This window comes from Lepisosteus platostomus, chromosome 13, assembly GCF_059453375.1.
Source record: "Lepisosteus platostomus isolate fLepPlt1 chromosome 13, fLepPlt1.hap1, whole genome shotgun sequence".
Lineage (NCBI taxonomy): Eukaryota > Metazoa > Chordata > Actinopteri > Semionotiformes > Lepisosteidae > Lepisosteus > Lepisosteus platostomus.
Window position 1 is genome coordinate 33,846,717 of NC_142623.1, and position 21,033 is coordinate 33,867,749.

The following is a 21,033-nucleotide window of genomic DNA, read 5'->3' on the forward strand; positions in this document are numbered from 1 at the left end:
GACACTTAAGTAACATTATGGCTTGGTATTGGAAGTAATTTCCAAATTTTGTTAGAATTTTTGTATGTTTTGAAAAACCAGGAAAGTGTTAAAAAAAATCACGAACAGCATGAAAGCTCCATGCCAGTGATGCAGAATCATTTTAAAGTGCAACATAATGCTTCCCTAATCTTGTGTTAATCAGTAGAGATGGTTTATAGTACCCTGAGCTTGTTTAATAGAATTTTAACATTCAGATCAATCACCTTAATTAATATTTTTTAAGCATTAATGCTTTCGAATTTTAACAGATGTAATTGTCATACTGGGATTCAAATCACCATTGGCTTTAATTGCGCTATTATTAATACAGACATCTGTGCACAAAAGCATGCAAGTAAGATGACATATTAGCACACAAGGCTAGTTGACTTCATTTTCATTTTATTCAAATACGGTTCCAAACTGGATGGCACATACAATAGCCCTGTGTGCAATCAGCTGAAAATCCAACCAACAAATAATAAGATGACAAGTGTCTCATTGGCGAGCTCAAAGAGTGTTTATTTAGTAGTTCAAAATGCAATTGATTTCCAAAAAGTCCAAAAGGTATCCTGTTCAACTCAGAACAAATAGGTTGTCCCACTTTGGAGTAAGCCTGCCAATAATACAATATGCTAAACACTTAAGACAAGATGTCTTCAGTACGTCGTGTTTTCTCTTCATACTATTCTGTATATGATGTTATCTCTCCTTTCACTGTGAAAGAAGTGCCTTAAGTAATCGATTTTTAAAGACTTGTAAAGAGTTTCTATTCATACATTCTTTGATTCAGATGTGTGAACAGCAATTTTCTGTGATTGCATTGTTTTGTACTGCTGTTCTGCTTTTCTGGTTTTAAAAACAAATGACAATAATAATAAAAAATCATACTAATATACAATGTATTTGGAAACATTTCTGAGGTAAATATATTACTTCTATCAGTGTGTAGCAGATATGAAAGCAGTTACTTGATTGCACTTTGCAGTAGAATTTTATTCTATATTTTTAACAAGGGGGTTATTTGTAAAACCCATTGTCTGTTTTATCCTACAAGAGACTGTGTCCTTCTAATTTTTTCTGATTCATAAACAAAGTACTGGCATGGTAGATGCTTAAAAAGTGGGAGGCAGTGCCATAAAGACTCTCATCTTTCTTAATTTGCATCTTATGTGAGTGACTCATAATAAACCTTGATGATGGTAAATGTCTTTCACTGGCAAGGTATGGAAGATGCCATTCTCTACGGCTAGTGGCAACAGCATAGGCATGTCAATGGGCAAAAACATAGAGCTATTTTATTCTCTGCTCATTGATTGTCTGAAGTGATCATTGTGATGATAAGTGTTAAGTCAGAATGTGTCCACAATGTATTGGAGTGGCTATGAAAGTATTTATTTTCAATTTTGGGGTGGGGGATAGTGAGATGGAATGTAAAGTACTGTATTGTTCCTTTAAAAACACTCATAAAAAGAATGAGACTTTATGGTCAGTAAGTGAGATCTGAACTTCAGTGAGTGAAGTCTGTTAATGGGTTATAGGCCTCTCTAAATCTTCCATTCTTATTTGATAAACAATGTGTATAATGTCACAACAGGACACAGCTCGGAAAACAATTAAAATTTATACCATTAATGTTTGAATAATTATTTGTATTTGAATTTTGAAATTCCACCTTGACATTCAGCTGTACTTTCTGAAAATCTCAAAATAAATGCCTTTTAAGTTGTGATTATAAATGACAGCACATAAAGACATGGCAAATCGACAGCTAAATGAAATATTTAATATGTTAATGGTAGCTATAATGCATATCAAACTCAGACTTTATTTTGTTAATCGGTGCCTTCCTTTTATCCCAGGATTAAATATTCATTTTAAAGTTCTTGAGATAGAATTTGTACAATTTATATAACAGGGAATGTTGTTTTGTAAGTAGGTCTACAGGAATGTTGAGCTGAAATTATCGAGACGTGGGTATCTGCCATTTGACAAGTGTGTACGAGGCAGACAGTTTCAGTCCCTTTTTCTGCTTATGAAAATCTCTCAGTAGCACACTGTACCAGAGCACTCAGAGCATCTTCAACCAAGTTAAACAGGGAGGAACTGTATCTGTTCACAAATGATACACACAGATAACCCACACGGTTAACCCAATTGAACTGCATTATCAAATTTCTGCTTTAAGAAAACTGCTCATATTCAAAGATTTTATGTAATATCTCTCTCACTCCAGTGTCTCAATTATGTAATTCCCATTTTAACTTGTGTTCAGTAAATGCATGAGACTGACAGACTATTGGTGGGAATGGGAGATACAGTAGCCCACAATGCATGACACTTGGCAGCTCTCTTGGTATTAACAAAAGTACCTCCTTTGCCGTATTTTCATTATTCAGAAAAGATCACGATAAGGGTTTACCACTGGATTACTCACTATAATGTGCTACTGTGCACTTACAATTTTCTTAACTACATAGTCCATACACAAAATGTGGCGATGACAACAGTTTCCTGTATGTCCCCACAGACATCAAGGATAATAATGAAGACCTGACATTAATTCCTGTTTCGCTCACATTTTGAAAGTCAGGTGAAGAAGGTCAATTGTAATCTTTTCAGCATTGATATTGTCAAATGTGTTTTCTGTCTCTTACAGACTCTTCACATCATTCATATATCTTTGCCACAGAATTCTCTCTTACAATGGTGTGTTTTTGAATAAAGAATTCATTTTTGCCATGCTTGTCTTATATTAATTGCCTTACACTTTACATTCACTGACTTCTTCATCAGACCGAGAGAGTCATTGCCGAACTATAATTTTTAATAGTTTCGTTGACACTTGCCAGGAGTTTTTCACAACTTTTAAATTGTCAACAGCTTAAGATCTAGATATACAGTATGTAGCATAGGCACAGTACAGTAAAACACTTCATCTATTTAATTATAATAATATTATACTGTATATATACAATATATTAAATAATAACCTATTGCAATGTTGTTATAATTTCAATTATTATTTTTTGCTTTTGTACTGTAAATCCTATGTACAGAGGAAGTTACCATTTCATATTTAAACAAAATGTGTGTACTTCAATCCATTCAGCCATTTTCTAACTGCTTATCCAATTCAGAGTCCTGGGGGATCCAGAGCCTATCCCAGCAAGCAACAAGTGCAAGGCAGATTAATGTCTGCATGGGTGACAGTCCACTGCAGGGCACATACAGACACAGACATGCACACACTCACACCAGGGCCAGTTTTTCCAGAAGGCAGTTAACCTTCCAGTACGTCTTTAGACTATTAGGAGGAAACTGGAACACCCAGAGGAAACCCATGTAAACACAGGGAGAACAAACTCCATGCAGAATTTAAGTACTTATTTAAATTTTAATGAAAACATGTTTTTACCATTTTACCAAAAGGCCCCTTTATTTTTACATGTTTAAAATGGCTTTAATTCTAATTAATTTGATTCATTCCAGAAGGAATGTGGAACTCCCACAAGAATCACAGCTTACTTGCTAGGCCCACAGCGTGTACTTTTCCTGCCCTACAGATGACAGCATTTAAGTTAATAAATGTACAATCCATACATGTTTTGTATTATAATGAAGTACAATATATAAAAGTACTTACTTGCCATTACATTTTGCTCAAGATTGCTTTTCCCCACACACTTACTTTTGCTAAATAACTTTCACTTAATATTTAAATTTCACAAAGCATGAAAGAATACATGCTGTTTATATAATAATTTTAAAGTGTTAAGCTTCTTTTAGTTGGTCTGAAAGCTGTCTTCACTGAGCTTTATTAAATTAAGAGGAATCTTTGAGTAACAAAGGACAGAAATATGGCTTTTCTAATCGCCAAATATTCAAAGAAACATTTTAGACTTTACAAATGAGATATAAAACAGGTAGAGTATATGAACAATTGTGACATTTTATTTTATTTGTGGTGTACAATATGGTACCACTGACTAAGAAATCTTTCAAGACAATACTTTCCACCTTGTGGCACACTATTTTAAACATGTTTTAATGTGTAAACCAGTGTTAAACCACTAGTAAACCAGTGCAGAATATGTCCACTTGAACAAGCACTTCACTTTTCATGTAGCAGTGTGGGCTAATTGGATACCTGCCAGATTGGTTATCAGTGGGAGTATTCCATTCCAGCTCAGTCTCTCATTTCTTGAGTATAGTGATGGATTGCAGTGAGTAGCATCTGATAAAACCATACAGTATACTGTATATAAAGATGGGTAGTTGGTTGGTTGCTCATAGTTATTTCAAAATACAACAGCAAGATAGAATAAAGCTGAACAAATCTCAGTTTTTAATCCTGTGTTAAATTTGGAAATAAAAAAAAACAGTAGGCAGGATTAACCTTCTGATTCAGTTTAATTGATTATTTTCTCTGTGAATCAAACTTCCGCCAGTGCTCATTACTAATGGAATTGATGAGGGAATTTCATTTGGATGAAACGTAAAAGCTTTGAGTCATATTGCCCTAAATAGAGCACATATCCCTTCAGTCTTTCTAACTAAAAACTCCTGCTCCAAAGGAAGTACAGGAGATATGCACCTTTAGCAATATTGGGAAGACCACCCACTAGATCTGCTACATACATATCATTTTTTGTTCTTAAAGAATGTTTGGGTAGCTTTGCAAAAAATACATTTGGATTCCTATGTTTTATTCTTGTTCTAGTCCTGGTCTTAGTATTTGCTTATTTCAGTGTTAATCCTATAAACATGTAGCTTAATAAATATGTAAATACACACTTATACAATGATCACTTTTTAGTAAAAATGCGCTTCATCCCTGTTTGACTTTGAAATGTGAAAAAGGGGTCAATCAGTTCACAAACAAATTGTGGAAACTTTACAGAGGAAGGCACTACTCTTTTAAGGGCAAAAATAAAGTACTGCTGAGCGGTAATTGGAATACATGCTTAAATTTGAGAAGGTATAATTAAATGTGAAGCAGAGTGGGCTCATTAAAGTAGTTGACCATTTTAATTATGAAATGCAAGATGGAAATGTAGTTTGACTTTAATTTGCTTATAATAAGACTTAGGATTAAGTCTATTTCATAGATGTTTATAATTTGTTTTCTTTCAAATTCTTTCAGCATTTTATTGTGTTGTTCATGCTGTACCATACTTTATACAGTTATGGGAATTAATATCAGTTAGCTCTAACTGGAAGGAGAACTGTTGAAACAGACTTGTTAATTAATAGTAAATGCATGTCCTTAAAAAAACTCCATAACCCTATAAGTTGGAGAACATACTGTATACTGTTTCACTTGTAAACACCAAATATATAGTAAATATACTTGTATACTGTGTTTAATGTTGTGAGAAACATTAATATTTTTAATGTACAGTATATACTGTAGGTAGAAACAGTATATACTGTTCCACTTGATTCCCTTCCTTGAATTTATATGTTCAAAAGTGAAATAAGAAGATCTATCTGAGTAAGCTTCAGTTAAACTTTTTTAATGTGAACCAAAAAGACTTCTTGCTCAAAACTTGATGCTTGCCTTTCTCATAACCTTGAAAGATATGCCTTGCAAGATATATACATACACATGTATGGATACTTCCCAATACATGAAAACAGCATTCAGAAAGTGTTGCATCTCGATAGACTACAAATTCCCTGATGAATATCTTCTGACAACACCTTAAAAAATGTGTTGATAGTAAATCTTGTGTCAAATATGTCTTATATGACAAAGTTTATAACTGAACTGTTTTTATAAAAAAATAATCACCCGATGTTAATCTTTAGTTGATTTGTTGTAATGTTTCTTGCTTGTTCTTATTTTGGCATTTGTTTTCTTCTGTGAAACAGAAGACTGTATGCTTGATTGGATTTAATTGATTAATAACGTTTGTCTTTCCATATAGATATGAAGTACAGTACAGTATATCTTAACATGTTTGTGCACTGCGTGACACCTGCCTGTTTGCTGTCTTTCAGGTTGGCAGGATATTGAAGACTTGCCATATACATTTGAATAACAAGCCTCAGTAGGAGGGAACCTGACAGGAAATAAAGAATTGTAGCATCTTCTAAAGGTAGTTTTTCTAACAAAGGATTACCAGGCTGCAGGAGTGAAGAAGCATGGTAAGTCATTGCACTGAAGCATAGGTAATATAATACCTGGGTAGAGTAACACATGAATTGGTTCATGTGTGTAGGTACAAACTAACCTGTAACCAACACATACTGTAGTGTAGAAACAAGTGCACATCTGAGAATAAAAGTACTACAAACAATGTTTTGAACAAAGCTATAAATATATAGTTTAGTGGGTTCAAGTAAGCAGTATATATAATATGTAATTGTCATGTTTACAGCACATCAGTTTTATATTAGTACTAAGGTGGTCCTGTTTTGGTGTTACAAAAGTAGGCCTTACTTATAAGTAAGAAGGCAATGTGCCAAAAGACATAGAATGCTGCCAAAGAAACAGTGCTTGAGCATTTGGGTTTAGCTAATCATTCATTAAATTCCATCCTTATACAGTAGCTGGCAGGATCTTTTAGATTTTCCGAATCCCCAAGCACAGTAGTAAAGAAGTTGAAGTACAGAAATAAAAAACAAAGCAATGCTGAGCAAAGTTAAATAGGAACAATGTGTAAATAATGAGCTTTTGTGGGGAAGACCACAGTGTAAACCACTTTTTGCCAAGCATGTTTTACATTATATCTAATGTAATACATTATATCTTCTAAAGAATTATACTTACAGAAATGCTTGCCTCTTTTTTCCTTCTCTTCACAGCATCCACGTTAAATAAAAAGATCCTCTGAAAACTACATTTTCTAAAATTCTTAATTCCTTCAGTCAAAGCCTTTTCCTCTAAATCCCCCTAATGAGATGAAGGCCATCAATAAAATATAAAGATAGAGGAATGCTCTCTGTGACTGACAGGTATGTTGGTCTTTGAAATTTAAATGCTTCACTTATGTACATATATACTGTATATATATGGTAAAGTAAACCTTACTGAGAGTTTCAGCTTTGAGTGCAAATGTGTTTAGTATGGTATAAGGTTAAGGCTTTGAAGTTCATGCTTGTCTAACATATAAGATTTATTTGTGAAATCAAGATCGATCTTTGGTATCTTTAAAATTATATAATCAGATTTTACAACATACCATGCAATTGTTTTTTTTTCAATTCTTACATTTTTACTTTTTAAAATAAAAAAAAATGATAGTTGATGGAAAACACCCTTGGTTTAAATAGATATATAAATGTGGAAATGATTCCGAATCACGTCTTTATCTTAATTGTGTGTTATGAAGGTTAAGCATGATTTGAAACAAAGCAGTTGATAAACCAAATCATATTTAAAAAACATAAAACATTTTACTAAGTAGGATATTCAAATCAGTGACTGTTGTGCCTTGCAAACTTTTTTTGAAGTTATTGATTACTCACTGACATTGTTTATAGACATGTAAAAATATATGTTCTGCCTATGAAAATTTGGAGGATTCAAATGTGTAAATTGATTCTTGGTATTTTTCACTGCTCAGTACATGTAATGTAATTTATCTAAAACCTATTGCACTCTAAAGCATGATGGGAATTTGGAAGATGGCCCATGGTAATTGGAAGGGTCATGAACTCATTGATCAAATGGAGTGATGATATCCAGTTCTCAAGGTAATAATGTCCTAAAGACATAATAATGGTTCCAGGGAGAGAGTGATTTCAAGAAAGCTTTAAATGCACAAGAGAAATTGCTGGGTTAGGTAAAACGTTTTAAAAAAGTATAGCCTCACTATATCTAAGTGAAAACAGTTTAATCTTATCCTTTGGATGTGTGATTCTGAAATATGTAGGAGACTGAAACCCCATGTAGGTACTACAAAATAATAATGAAGTAATTTGAAACCAGAAGCTGAATTCTTCAAATGTGTCAGCAGTGATTCATGTGTCATGAAACACTGATGTGAATTGCACTGCTGGACCACATCAATTATTTGCCACTTTAACCAAACTGTCTTATACAGAACAGTCATAGCAGGAGCGACAGTAAAACATAAAACTTTTTTATATACTGTAGGTTATAACAGTCATAATGTCTAAGGTAAAAACTGTCATATTCCTTAAGCAGGACATAGACTTAGACAGAGTGCAGTTGTATTTTTCAGTTCGTTTTTATTTTACTGAAGGTTTATTTGGTTTAGGTGAATTTAACCAGCTGTGGGTTTTAGAATAGTTTGTAGTGTACATTTATACAGAGTGGAGAGCTCTGTCAGTAAGCCAACTACAAAAAAAAATTCTGACATTCCACACTGAAAAGAAAGTAAAAAAAATAACATTTTGGCTATGAGCCTACTTCAGGTGTGTTCTTCTGCTGGCTGTACACATACTGAAGCAGGTTTCACAGCATGTATATATATATATTTTACTTCTGTCTTCCTATTTTCCAGCTTGAATTGAATGTCTTCTTGTTCTTCTATATTTAATTCGACTTTTAACTATGCTGAACTGATGCCTATTTAAAAAGGCAGGTATAGTATATCTTAATGTTAAAGCTTAAGGTTAGGTATAAATAGGGATCTATGATTTATATTTAACTGATTTGGGCTACTATATACAGACACTGTATATAGGTCAGCTTAGCCTACAATTACACGTTTGTGCAACAACAGGATCAGAGGACTCAGTCTTTCTGGCACATGTTCATTGAAGCTCGAAAAATGAGCTTAGCTCAAAGCCTGACAAGATGAGCAGGTGTAAATTATGAAAAATAATAACATCTGAGAAATCATCAGTTTCTTTTTTAGGTCAGCATTAGTTTTATCAAATGTTTTAATTTTTTTTCGAAAAAGGAAGTGAACAAGCTCTTAAGAGAATCAAAAACTTCACAGTGTAGTCAGAACAGGTGATAGGGTACTTTTTGTGTGGAATGTGTGTGTTCTGTTCTCTTCACATAGGTGTTCCCTGGGTATTGCCAGCAAAAGAAATGCTGGGCAGGTTGACTGGTGTTTTTATGCTGTCCCTATGTGTGTGGTCTGTGACAGACTTGTGGCCTGTCAAGAGTTTATTCCCAAATGATGCTGTTTTTTTTCAACCGGGCCTTTTGCCTTTCAGATAGGCTCCTGGTTGCCATGTCTCTTACCAGGAATAAATGGCTTTCTGATAATGGGGTGGGGGGTGAAAAAGCTACAGATTTTAATTCCTGACATAGCATTCTTTAAAATAAGAAAAGCAATGTATTTGTATCCCCTCCCCAGCTCAAAACAAAGAGTGATACCCTAACAGGAAAAATGTATCTTACTGAGATGGCCATCACACTAAGGATATGATATACTGTATATCATACAGTATGACATATTGTACTGTTCTTTCCTCCTGCAAACGTAAATATAGATATACATATATATTTAAAAAGTATATATTTTTCTTTTTTTTTACTTTTGTGTAGTACATACTAGGGCAGATCACCTTGGTGAAGCTTCAAAAGCTATATTAAGGGTTTTATCCGCTCTCTGGCACAAATGACAAAGTGTCAATGTTTTTCATACGATCTTGCTTTTTCTATTTTTGAGACTTCATATTAATTGACTTACTATTCTAATCAATTTTATTCTTGGTTTAGTGCATGAGATGCAATAAAATGGTTATTTTCATCCCCTGGATGCCACACAGCAGGCGTCAGAGATGGCAACATATAAAATCCTATAACCACTACTGAGACAGTCCCAAAGGATTTCATTTAGCTTTTTTTGATCGGCTTGTTAAAATATTAAACGGAACAATTGAATTTCATTTAAACAGTCTTTTCTGCTTTGTAAGACAGTGATTGTATGTTTTAATAATACAGATGAATTACGTTATAAAAAAGTTAATCCGCTTTTATTTGTGTATGATCAGTGCAAGATTACAGTTAAATAAAATATCTGGTACAGCACTGTCAGTAAATTAATCCAATTGGCCCCTTCTCTGTTGTCTAGACAGTAGGATGGTATTGTTCTATGAAGAGTGTTGCCTGGCAGAAATTTTATTTCCTGATAAAAGGGCCTGCATTTTTTAGCTAATGTTTCTCCTTCTAATCTCTACAAAGAGCAGACTGTGTCAGTAATGGTGGAAGTCTACATTCTAAAAAGACTATTTGACAGATGTGTGACCTTTCTGTTTTGCTCCTCGCATGTAGACTTTCTGACAAATAAATAAGTGATGGGTCAGTACTGTATATCCACACTCAGAAAGAGATTTTCAGATGATATTTGCATAACCTTAGGATTGATGCAAGATGGTCTGAATTGCCCACCTTTCATCTACGACCTTTATAAATTGGGTCAGAGCTGTGCCAAAAAATTCTGGACTGATAGAACTAGAAATTAGTTTCATTGAATGTTTTTCAAATCTACACATTGTAAGTTTTTTTTTACAATTCAGGAGCTGGAATCATCCTCACTTAATAGAGACACAGCAAGGATGCAGAATAATTCAGGACTTTTATGTGATTTCAAAAGGAGGCATCATTGAATGTAGTAACACAATTTCTCTCTCTCTCCTCTCATGTGAATTATGATGTGTGATATTATGCACATACAGTATATGAAAAAAGTAAATTCTTATAATTCAGTGGAATTTTCTTTCACTAAGATCACTCATAGCAACCACTGTATATATAGTAATCTGCAAATTACATCCTTTTAAGATTTATGTTGGGTTTTTTTTGTTTCTATATAGCATAATTACAGGGTAGACATCAATAATTACCATATATATTTAAAACTAATTGGTAAGATAGGGAAGGGAAGTAAAATGGTGAAGAATCAAAGGTATATTTAAGTAGTCACGTGAGTGTGGCTTAATGCTTATTCAGTGCAAGTGGGAAGAGATCTGCTCAAAGCAAATTACAGATAAACTGTATTTAACTATGGAATAAGTACTTGAAGTTCAAAGTCAACTTTGAAAGTCAAAGTCAACTTCATTGCAAAACCAACCCTTTGGGCTCTTAGGAATTTTTTGTGGAGTTCTCCAGATACAAGAAGAAAAAGCAAAAACATCAAATAAGATCCACATATCATACAAAACACAATATGATGCTACTGTATATCACAGTGAAGAAAGAATCAACAAACTTAATAATAAATACTTTAAGGAATACCTTTATAACAGGGTGAGTTGAGAAGCCAAAGAGCCTCAGGGCAGCTGCTCTTCCGGGACCACTCTGTTCTAGATTTGACACACCTGCACCTTCTTCCCAGGGAGAAAACAGGTGAAAAGATGGGTGGGAGTGGTCACTGATTATCTTCAGAATTTTGTTATTTGAACAAGTCATGTATAGAAAATCAACAGATGGTAATTCATAGCCCATTGTTTAAGAAGCAGTGCGGACCACTCTTTCCAGCCATTTCCTCTCCTAAGTCCCCAAATCAGGCCATCACTGAAAAAGGTAATACGCTCTCAGTTGTTCCCCTTTAAAAATGGCTTCCTGAGACACACCAAAAGTTCTGAGCTGCCTAAGAATATAGAGTCTCTAATGGTCTTTCTTCACTTTCTGGTGTACGTGGGTCTCCCATTTCAAGGTGGAAGAGATTGCTGTGCCAAGTAACCTACAGGTGTCTTTGGTTTTACTAACATTGAGCTATTTTGACTCCACTAGCTCATCAAAGCAGAGCTGTGACCTCTTTCCTGTACAGTGATTTGCCATTTTTTGTTAGTAGCCCTGCCAGGGTAGTATCATCTTCAAACTTAATTTTACAGATGTAGTAGTAGATAGCCATTAATATACAAGGAGTACAGAAGGGTGAGAGCCAAAAACTTGGGGGTTACCTACTGTATATTTAATTGTGGCTGTGAGAGCTTCTGGATTACTTTAACCACCTGCCTCCAGCCTGATAAAACAAAAAAAAAAAACTAGAATCCAGAGACATATAGATTGATTTACACCCATGTCATTTGGCTTATGAAAGAGCTTCTGGGGAACTATTGTTTTAAAAGCCGAGCTGTAGTCTTCAATGAGACCCCTGCGTAATGTACATACTAGAAGCCTCAAGGTGCTGTAGGATATAGTGGAAGCACAGAGAGACTGCTTCCTCAACAGACCTGTTAGCCCTGTACGCAGATTGGTGTATGTCTAGCTGGTTTCTCTATAGTACTCTTGCTCAGCACATGACTGTGATTTGATAATGATTAGATATTGTTAGCTTTGTTATTGAAATGGGTAAAACTCCACTGAATATTGTAAGCACATGACAGAACACACTGGAACCTTATTTTATACTGATTCAGTAAATGTTCTGTAAATCTGATGAAAACTGAATGAATTGCACATTGTCATTTGATATTTAAACAGTTTTCTTTCAAATATCAGTACCAAAATGGACAACACAGCTCTGTGTGATTGCATCATACAGGGTCTGTGTTAAGAATGAGCTGCAATCCCATACTGGCCTTGTCCATGTGGTCTACTCACATCCTGCTGCACTGCAGCACATCATCATCATACCGCCAACCATTGATCCAGCTCTTATTGTATCACTTTAAGTAATGTTTCCAGGGGTTAGTAGACTCTCCAAAACAGGGCTTTTGAAATATTTCTGAAAATATTTAAATTCATTGCAGTATTTGATAATTTACTGCAGTTTAGTAGATCACACTATGTGCATCAAGCACAGTGTGCTGTTAAAATTCTGCCAAGCTTACAGAAAGAGTATTTGTAGTGGTATTAGTAGCCTGAGATGCCTTGTCAGGCTCTTATACTCCATTCAGTATTCAGATCGTGAAGTCTGATACTCAATTTAGCACTGGTGTCAGGACTAGTATCTCTGTGCATTCTGCTGATTTCAGCTTCTTATACCCCATCCCTAACTCCTAAACAATTCATAGCAGCGCCTGACCCCTAGGCCTGGGTATTCTGAATTAATGCTCAACACAACAGTCTTTCAGAGAGAAAGGGAATAACTCTTTTTTTTTCTCCAAAAAATGTGCCTTGCTTTACACACTCCTCTTGCAAATCACCTTAATTCTACATCCATCTAGGAGTGCTGACTTACTGTACATTCTGTAATATCTGCAAATAATATTCCACACCATTTGCTGTGTAACCTGTCAGACTGTCCAACTTGAAATGATACACTGAGTGGTTAAAACCATTCTGTTTCATGTACTGTACTTCTGTATATTTCACTAAAATTATAAAAGGATTGCAGTATCTGAAGATGCTTGGACATTTTTTAAGTAAGTGGAAGTTAATATGCTGTACACGAGGAACAGGTAAAGGTTTGTTTCACGCTGAAAACAAAAGAATCATAACATTCCATCTGTGGAGCATTCATCAGGTGTCTAATATACAGTATATGGCAACTGACAGTAAAGGAAGTTGTAATCTACACATACCCGACCCAAAGAATATTAACATTTAATATAACAATACTTCCCATTATGAGGAATTAAAATAGGCACATAACCTAGCTTTTAATGAATAAGAAACTTTCTTATTGACGAGGAATCTAACACAGCTGTCAAATGTCCCATTCTTACATACTGTATACATTTTTAATCAAGATGGTATTGGTTTTCATTCTTTCCAGGACTTTTTAATACACTTTTGATAAAAAACTTCTGTATTTTTTGTAATTTATTGTCCATTCTCTAAGCCTTGACTTTAGGATCCCTTGGAAAGCAAGGGTGAATAGGTACACAGGATAAAATCTAATGGACATCAGGGCCTACAGTAAACAAACAGAATGTTAATTTAAAACTAAAATACTAGTTCACAAAATATGCCATCAGAAGGAAAACAAAGTCCTTTTTCTCTATTTTGTCTTGGATGAACTATACTTTTATGAGTGCACAACAGTTCCCAATCTCTGTACAGTTTCTTTTATTTTATTCCATTTCATGGTTTTGTTATAAGCCACAATGAGGTGGTTTCTAAAAGAATGAGTGTAAACCGTGAGCGTGCATAATATTTCAAAGGTATTCTGTTTTTTTTTATTCCAATACTCTAATAAATAACTAATTTTCTTAAACATTTGTTTGAAAGACCTGATGAATTTAAAGAGGTTGTCATCAATAATGTAACAGGGATGAATGTTAGCAAGTAAATAATTTAAAAAGCAGGGGCAGTCAGTTTAATCATGTTTAACCTTTTCCTCTGTTTTGATCAGAATAACATAAAAATATTACAAATGAAAGGAGGCCATTCAGCCTTATCGCTAGTGGCATTTTATCTGAAGATCTCATCCAGCTGTTTCTTAGAAGACACCAGGGAATTGGCCTCAACTACAAAGCAGGATAACTTGTTCCATACTGCAGCAACTCTTTGTGTGAAGATGTACTTGCCGTTTCTGGATTTAAATGAACTTCCTCAGTTACCATTTGTGTTCTTTGGTTTACAGTATGTTTCACTACTCATTTTGAAAATGTTCATTGGGTTGACTTTGTGAATTCCTTTGAGGATTTTGAATACTTGAATTAGCTCCCCTCATAATCTGCCCTTCAACACCAAAAACATTTAGTTCTTTTAGCCTATAAGAGTAGAACATTCCTTTAAAACTGCAACTGTATTGTATCTGGTTATTCTGCTGTGGACTGATTCCAGACCAGCAATATCTTTTTTTGTAATGTGTTGACCAAATTTGTATGCAATATTCTATACAAGGTCTTATTAGTGCATTGCACATTTTAACATCATGTCCCTCCATTTAAATTCCACATTTAATTTTAATCATATGCACTGACATTCTGATTATTTTTTCTCACTTCCCCACATTGTCTAGATAAGAAGTAAATGAAGTAAGAAGTAAATGACATGTCAACATAAATGCCCGGACTGCACTCTGCACTTACATTAAACAACATCTTTTAGGTGTTTGCTCAGTGTTGAATTCTAAATCTGTTTGAATATTTTTTGCTGCTTTTAAAGTGATTGCTAATTGCTTCACTAGTTTTCTAACTTCACTGTTATGGTACAGTACCATCATCCAGCCACCAGGGGCCTCCGAACCCACAGGCACCTACTTCAGCTACTCAGGGAAGACTCAGATGACCTAGACCTAGTCAACCAATCCCAGCACTTCTTTACCACCACGCCTCCCCTTCCAAGCCTACTTAAGCCCAACTTTGTCCCTTCCCTGCTTAGTATTAGGTTTTCACTGAGAGGGCCTGTTTACCTCTAGACATTCTTTGCTTCCTCTTTTGGCCTATGGAATGTAACCTTGCTTTTGGCCACGACTGGATTCTCCCTCAGGTATTTTACGCTCTAAGACCTTTTGGCTTTTGACCTACTGCTCGTTTGGATTTTGTATTTGGATTCCCCTGTTTAACTCTGTTTTTCCAACTCTTGAGTACCCTGGATCTGCATAGGGTCCATCCCTTGCTATCTCCTTAACATTCACGAGACCTTGTAGAAATTAGAAATGGCAAGGGTCCTAATTTGGATCTCTGTGGAACCACATTAACTACTGTACATCTCCAATATCAGAAAACATGCCCTTTATCTGTATTCTGAGTTTTCTATTCATCAAATGGTTCTCAACCCAATTGTGCACATTACTTTAAATGCCTACTGCCTGCAATTTCAGAATTAATCTTTTATGAGGAACGTTATCAAAAGCCTTCTGAAAATCTAAATATATACAATTCAGTGCTCTGTGAATATACATTACTATTAGGTCCATAAGGATCATCTATATGGAAATAAGATCTTAATTTAAGTAAATTGGGATCTTATTTCCATATAGATGATCCTCTAGTTTTGCTCTAATTATTGTTTCTATAACCTGACATGTAATAGAAATAAGAAATAAGACATTTTGGGCTATAATTACTCTGTTCAGTTTTGTCACCCTTTTTATGGATGGGCACTATATTAGCAATTTTCCAGTCCAAAAGTACTACCCCTGTCTTGAGCAACCATTGGAAGAGTTTTGTAAATGGTCTATGAAATAAATGAAAATTCACAAAAGCATGAAGATCAGTGCCAGTGATAACCTGTTTACATGTATTCTTCAGTTCACTGGTTATTTTACCACTTTTAAATTCAATTTCTTCTTGCATTCTGTTTTTGAAATCCATTTTTTCATCTCATACCCTAGCCCATCGCATATCTCTGGGGGCTACTTAAACATTCTTAAAAAAAATTTCAGGGGAATTTATTCAAATGCTGTAATACAGCACCTTCAGACTAATTTTGAAAATTAACAAGGTATTAGAAATTTGTCATTATATGAAGTATTTGAAATTGAAAGTTGTGTGCTTTTGTAAAATTGTATTTATTATATTAATCATGTATCTATGGCAACAAATGTAGATAGTTTATATTTGCATCTTTTGTCGCACTTTCTTTTCATGGTGAAATGCTGTCACTCTCAAAAAATCCTAAATTACCTTAGTTCAAGCCCAAATTGGTACTCTACAGTAGGTTATAAGACACAAAAAAACACATATTATTTAGGTATTGAATCATTTGTAATTATAAATTTCAACATTTATTTCATGACATAGTATGATTCTTTTTAATGGTATTATGTATTTATATTGGTGTTATTTTATATGCAAAAGAATAATATAAATCATCATATTCATCATATGTAGGAAAGAGAATATGTACAGTTGCATGTGAAATAAAATAACACGGAAACTGGAATCTGTTTAAATAGCATATAACTGCCAATCACTTCATTTCTAATAATAGGCTATTAATTTCAATGAGGAAAAACCCACTGAATATGAAAAAAGGGGATGTTCAATGCTTTTGACTAAATCAGGATTTGCAATAGCTAGAATTCACATTTTTTGCTTTGCATTTTAATTTGAGTATACAGTAGTATGTTTCAAACCAAAATGTACGTACAGTATCCTAGTTGTGTTTCACCTCACAGCAACCTTAAAGTATGTCAGAAAATATTAATATTTTGTTCTAACATATTCTGTGTTTGGAGCAGCACAGTGGCCGTGTGGTTACAGTTGCTGCCTCTCAGTACTGGGGCCCAAGGATTGATTCCTGTGGTTAATGGTTGGAGTTTCTGTGTTCTCCCTGTGTTCATGTGAGCTTTCTGCCCAGTGCTACAGTTTCATCCTATAGTTCATTGTTCAGGTAGGTCAGTTAGCTTATGGGAAATGTCTCCTGCATGATTCTGTATTGGATGAAGTGGATTGAAAATGGATGGACGGGTGTCATACAGTACATGGATACTGTGCTACTTCTGTGTATACTTGTTTGTATACTGTGAGAGAGAGAATATTTTTTTATACATTTAATTGGAAAGGAAAATTTGTTACCTTCCTCATAAATAACATACAGGTACAGTGCTTGTAGTTCTCATCTATTTAGTAAAATTTTATTATGCATTTTAACCAAATCCTTTATTTTCATGGCATGCTTTATACAGTAGCTCATTAAACATCTACCTTTCACTGCTAAAAATATACAGTAAACACACTGCATTTGCATGAACTGTATAGTTAATAGTCAGCATTAGTTAGCATTAACTACAATATATAGCAAAAATAGTATTTTCTAAATAATGTCATGGGTATTTCTTTATTTAAATGAAGCATATGTTAGTTCTGTGTAAACAACATACTTTTATGTTTATTTTTCTAGAAATATATTAAATATTGTTTTATTTTCTATAAATACCGCATGCTCTTGTAAAATATATTTTTCAAGCCAGAGTTAAATGGGTGTACTATACGATGCATACTCATGTAGTGAACCATTCAATTAGATCAATTCCAGGACAAATATATCGAAGCTTTCCATATCCTTGTGCTTGTTGGGGCTATGGATTTAACCCCTTCTCATATCTTAAGCCTTTAGGTTTGACAACAATCAATTACCTCCCTCAAAGAATTGTTGCATTGTAGGAACTCGCAGCGGAATGTATCTATTTCACTTGACAAAAGTTAATAAGTTAAATTTTGTATAGCAACATCCCACCACCGCAAAGATAAATACAAATAAAATTATGAAGTCAGTAATTGAGGAAGCAAATTAAGACAAAGAGACCTTGCAAAATGCATCTAGGACTTGTGCATCTATTACAGGTACAGTATGTACAGTATTTGATATTATCTGTAAAAATGATAAAATCACTCCCGAAACCTAAAGATCTATGACTTATCAGTATGCTTCTCCTGGAGTCAGCTGTAAATACTTAATGCAGTTTGTGCAACTCAAACTTCTAAATATCTTCCAAAATATTGGAAACTACAAAGAGAGAAATACTTCACACCTTAGTTTGTACCAGCAGACTATGACCAGTACAGAGGCATTTTCAACTAAATTTAGATGCTCAACACTCATTTGCAGGGACAGGCCTTAGTTTTCAATTCCACAGTTCCTCCCCAGTAGGTGGCTACACCCCAGGACTCAGTACCCTATTCCATTCCTTTTCAATAATTGCTACTCAGCCTTCACATAATAGCTTGAGTTGAGAAGGACCACAGGGGCCAGCATTAAAATAGGCAGGTAACTTGTCATTACAGGGAATGAAGAGGGACTTGCAGGGTGTGATGATTCAATTTATTCAAGTGTCTGTAGCTCAGGGTTTTCACAACAGGATTACTGTGAGAGAGTCAAAGAGAGATATCTATGTGAACAGAGTACAGTATGTGAACAAAGTTTGAAGAAAGTTGCCATCTGAACAAGGGTAGGACAGTCAATCTGTATTATCCCTGTATGTATACTGTATATGTGCATGTACATATTTGCTTCCAGTACTAATACTGTAGCCTGTGACTTTCGTAGTAGACCTTATATTAATCAACTATACTGATAAGAAATTATAATCAGCATAATGAATTTACCTGTGTTATGTCTGTCTAGTGAAAGATCAGTGCCACTACTCCTGAAAAGATGTTGACATCTTCTTGATGTCCTTGTGAATTAATTGCAGTTCTAAGTCATGTTTGTTGTATTCACTCTCATACTCTGTAATATATAATACAGTATACACTGTATGTATATTCCAAGAAACACTTTTCAGGCTTATGGCATTTTGTAAAGCAAGCGGTCAATGTAATATCTTTGAATAGTTGTGGGAACTTTTGCAGACAGTCTAGATGAGAAAAGCCATGCATATGTCGATTAGTGGCCCCTTGAGGTCTGGGGTGAATTGCATTTGTTTGCATGTGGAGAAATTACTGACGCCTACTGTGGTAATCAACCAAGGGTATTTCACAATGCATGAAGCATTGGATTGTTGCAGGCACTTTTGTAGGCAGTATAAATGAGGAAAGCCAAGGACATGTTGATTAGTGGAGTCTGTCTTTCTTTACCTCCTTAAGAAGTGGCCCCTTGAGGCCTGGGTTGAATTGCATTTTATTTGAGGTATGAGGAAATTACTGATGTTTATTCTGGTAATCAAAAATGAGCATTTTGCAGTGCAGTAAAATATACTTTACAAATTAATATAAAAGATGTTACATGATAAAATGCTCCAAGTGTCTATTTGTCTATATATATTATAATTAACTAGATGTAATGCTGAAATCACATTAGCATGCTAGTGACTGCAGTGAAGGCCTACTTATTTACCTAGGTAATCCCTTATGTATCAAGCCATTTAGTCTTGTAGTATGACCAAAGAATGAATAAAATATTCTCAGCTGTACTTTTAAATGTTTCTTCCACTGGGGACTTACTTCATATTCAAAGTATCAGACTTGCTAGTTGATGTTAATTGCCCTTGATCATGTATTCAGTTAATGGCTCAATTCACATAAGAAGTGATATTTAGTGTTCTCAGATGCTTTTGTTATTTACATCTTTATTGTCCTGTGGGAGCCTCAGTGGTATTATGTGCAAATTAGTGTAGGCTAAGGGATTTGTCTGATAACTAATCTGTGCAACCTGAAAATCTAAATATCATTACAAATATAAGTCACCTGTGTATTGTATTGCTGTCATGCACTGAAGAATGTCTTGTAGCTGAACATATTTGACCTTTCGACTGTGGGTTGAGATAGTCCTTATGAGTTTGAGCTTTAAGTTTTAGGTAGTGAATATATGTTTCTAGTATGTTTCTGAGTTAGTGTCCTCCGGCATTCAAGGGCATTCATCCTTGCAAGAAGAAACATAACACAAAAATATTCATGTTGGTGTTCATTCACCTTACCTTTGAAAGACTGTGATTTTGTACTGGCATCCTGACCTTTCATGATGTGATACCTTGTAGCACAGAGCAAGGGATTACATATCATTTTCTGTGGATCTGTGGCACTCCATGACTATTCTGTGCCCTTCCTTGAAGGCCGAGGTTCCTTTGTGTGCTAATCCATTTGAGCAACAAAGCAAAATTTCCCCTCTGCAGAAATTATGTCGACTGCTTGAGACAATACAAACTGCAACCTTGCTGTATGAGGCCATTATTCATGTATAATGGCCTGCTTCAACATTTGTTTTTCTGTACATACCTGTATAGTATGTGTAGGCTAAGTTGCTAATGTCTAACGCCTTTGCATTCCCCAATCTGTAAACCCCTCTCTTTTATCAACACACTGTGGAGATAATGATGAGATAAATGTGCAATAAGCAAAAAAAAAAGGTTTCAGTACATTCGCTTTGAACAAATCTATGCTGACATTTTCGATTTCGTATTACTGGACCTCTTGCAGTACAGTATATTTTCAATCATTTGATGTTGCAAGAACTGCAGGTTCAGTTAATTTTTTCATCAGAGCCCCTCTCCTTAAATAAAAGTGATTTTAAATGTAATATGTTTGTTTGCTAAGAAGCTAGGCAAATGTTGGACGTATGACATTTTTGGATTTTATACTTAAACATATGTAATAGACATTTAATTTTGAAGTTTTAGAATAGCAATACTCTTCTACAGTACTGTATGTTCAGTAATACCACAATTGAAAGATAGTTGTTTGATCTATCCTGCCCAAGATTGATACACATCTGTCAAGACACACATACTGTATACTGTATATGTGCCTACAGTATGACAATTACTACTATTGTTAGTGTCAGTCATAACAATATGTCAGTAT